The sequence below is a fragment of the Chenopodium album genome, chromosome 1 (assembly GCF_948465745.1).
Source record: "Chenopodium album chromosome 1, dcCheAlbu1.1, whole genome shotgun sequence".
NCBI lineage: Eukaryota > Viridiplantae > Streptophyta > Magnoliopsida > Caryophyllales > Amaranthaceae > Chenopodium > Chenopodium album.
In genome coordinates, this window is record NC_137834.1 from 81614201 (window position 1) to 81617708 (window position 3508).

The window sequence follows — 3508 nt, forward strand, 5'->3', positions numbered from 1 at the left end:
TGTTTGATCTCTTTGATTGGTCTAAGTACGATGTCAAGACATCGTTGAATACTAGATGGGCTCGTAGAGACTTTGTGGATGGTCTTCTCTTAGATATTGGTTCAAATCACGACCATTGTTGTGACAAATGCAACGAAAAATTGAGAGGGAAAGAGAAAGAAGTCGAGGAGGATGAGGATAACTTGAAGGAGGAATTAAATGGTGATCAAGTGATGATTGAGATAATGAGAGAGATGTTGGAAGAGGCAAAGATCAAAAGAAGTAAGGAATTAAAAGAAAAACAAGAAAAAATCGACATACTTGAAAAGAAGTTAGCGGAGGCAGAGATGAAAAAAGAATTTCTTGAGAGATTGGATGAATAATACTTCCCTAGGGTGCAAAACATGCAGTTATCAGTACCAAGTTCGAAAATTAGCATTTCATTCAATGATGAATACAAAGATGGTCGTACCTGTAAAGAGGTCTTTTGTGCATACATACCTATAGCACGAATCAAATCAGAGTCATTGATGCCAAAGAAATATTTGAAATTTTTAAAGGACCAACTCAACCAAAAGCTTAAGCTGATGGTTGAGGCCCAGGAATATATTTTATACTCTATCACTCCTCCTCACATGAAAGGCCCTTTAGGCTTGAAATGTGGATGCAGCACAGGCCATCTCATACCCGGCGCGAATTAATTCCACTTTGAAGGAGGGGCAGATGAGATTCGAACCTGTGATCTTTGTGTCACGTTGGCTCCGATACCATGTTAAAGGACCAACTCAACCAAAAGCTTAAGCTGATGGTTGAGGCCCAGGAATATATTTTATACTCTATTAGAAATGTGGGAAGACTTTTTACAGCAACTTCGACTTGAACAAATGGAAGGTTCTTCAAGTAGGAGATTGCTTATACGATGATCCTGAAATTCGAAAGACGGTAATGTATTATGATGCTGGTGGAAGTGATAGCTTTGAGAAAAAGTTTTTTGGAGATATGGAGATAGTTCCCATCCCATGTCACCCTGACCACCTTAAGTATTATCATTACTGGGATGTACGATACATTTTAGGTATCGGCACAAGGCTCACCATCTAAGACGGACATAACTAATGCTTCAAACTAATCTTTTGACTCGTGCAATTTAGAGAAATACGATAAAAAAGAGAGAAGGGAAGGGACTTGTATTAGTTTAATACAGACATTGTATGTAAAATAAATGTCATCCTCATTTTATGACTTACTCATGTCTTATATTGTATATAGTTACTGGCTTACAGCCTTTTATGTTATTTATCCTACTGCAAAATACGATAGGTAAAGATATTAACTACTTCCTCTGTTCTCTTTTACTAGACCTTGAAAAATTAGGGTACGGTGAAGAGATAATAGAATGACTTGTATTGCTTAATTATTATTCATCAATAGGTTGAGTATTTATACAAAACCAAAGCTCATAAGATATATTCTCAAAATAATACCTTAACATAAATATCCTAAATATATTATTATCTTAATATCTACGGAAAAAAATATCACACATATATTTTCCGATATCTCATATGTTTAACACCTTCCCGCAATCATAACGACAGTAACACGAACGTTGCAATTGAAAATTCTTCAATTTGTTTAAGCCAAAATGCACACTCTTGTGATGACGCCTTCAATTTTTTTATTTATTCTTCAATGACGATAACTTTCATCTTTTCGAACTCATCTATCATCAATCAAACAGAAACGTCATTCTTTTCGAACTTACAAATATAACATTTTTTGGTTTTTTCATAGCAAAGCCGAACTCCAATCAAATATTGGTTTTTCAGAGTAAACCACACTCAAATCTCTTATTGGTCTTTCAGAGTAAACCACACTCAAATTTCTTATTGGTCTTTCAGAATAAACCACACAATTGTGGAAGAAATATAAGAACCCTAATTTACTATTCAATTCTTGATTTGATTGGGGATGTTTGCCCTAATTTTTTTTTTTCCAATTGATTTGGGGAGGTTTGCCCTAGGTTATTTATAGAGGAAAATTAGGAGCCAAAAAAAGGAAGGCAAAGTACCCAATAGTAGGCTACAAGTAAGGAAAATAACGAGTCAACGCTGAAAACTAGAGTCAATGCCAGAAAAGAGGGTGGAGGTTTTATTAAAAAAAAAAGTGATCGTGATGATTTTTTTTAACAAAGATCCTATTAAAAAGTTTATTCTTGCAAAATGAGGTATTTTAAAGGTTTTTATGACAAATTTTCCTTGATTTAAATTTTCCTTGTTTTAAATTTTCCTTCTTTTCTTCTAATTTCCCCATCTTCTTGCTTTGTTCTTACTCATGGCAGGGCAATGGCAACAAAATTTCATAAAATAATACTACCCATAAAAAATCATTTAAATGCAATGCATTAATTAAACTTAGGAAAATTTGTAATTATTAATCCCAACTTTGGGCGATTTACTTTCATAAATCTCAACTATCGATTATTTTTAAATAATCCCAACTTTGGAGGGCGTCTTCTTTTATCAGGTCAACAAACCGGTGACCTGTTTAAAAGATTTTTTTTTTCCTTAAATGCCACATGTCGCAATTTCATTGGTAAAAAAAATTAGAAAAAAAAAACCCTCCCAATTCCGGCCACCAGTAGAATCCCAACAACCACCCAAAACCACCAGCCGCACCAACCACGACCCCTAAAACCACCCAAAACCACCAACCGCACTAACCGCGACCTCGACCCCCATTACCACCAGCAGCGCGAATCCTCATCCCCCTTTCGCCGCTGATTCCCCATCCCCTTTGTGCCGGTGATTCCCCCTCCCTTTTCGCCGTTGATTGACAGGGTAAAGTCGTATCCCCTAATAAAAAAATAATTCCTAAGTCCTCTAACTAAAGTAGATAGGGAAGTAGGGTCGATCTCCACAGGGAAACAAGTCTTTTTACTTCTAATTATTTATTATAATCTAAATTATCTAAGTAACCAATATTTTTGGGAATAAATTCTATACTACGAGGAATAAGTTTAGGGAGAAAAGAAACAATAATAAGGAAGCCTAGGGTCACAGGTTCACCAACAATTAATATTCAGGGATAGAATGAAGTAATTAATAATTGACAATGTGCAAATGACATGATTAACCCGAGATCTTGGAATTGCTCATTCAATGAGCATTCTCAATATTATGCCTTGAAGAGGACTCGAACCTCCACGCTCTTTAGCACGAGATTTTGAGTCTCGCGTGTCTACCATTTCACCACCAAGGCATCTTGAAAGTCATTCGTATTCCATGAATATGATATCTATCTAGTGGGATGTATGGAATATATAACAAAGGTGGAGTATTTCTATTGATCGGTCATATAGGCCCGGGTCGGACATCCAGGCTCTCGCAATTTGTTAATCAACATAGATCTAACAGGCTATCGCAATTTACTAGATCTAAGTTCCTATAAAAAATAGCCTTTAATATTAAATTAACATGTGCTCGATTCATCAATTCAATATTGCTAAACATTCACAATCAAATTACAT

The 3508-nt window shown here is 35.5% G+C and overlaps 1 non-coding gene across 1 annotated transcript; it reads right to left on the reverse strand.

Annotated features, from left to right (window-relative positions):
• Positions 1 to 3159: 3159 nt before the first annotated feature.
• Positions 3160 to 3240, reverse strand: TRNAL-CAA (transfer RNA leucine (anticodon CAA)). The gene has a single exon. It is a non-coding gene; the product is annotated as a tRNA-Leu (tRNA).
• Between the last annotated feature and the right edge of the window lie 268 nt (positions 3241 to 3508).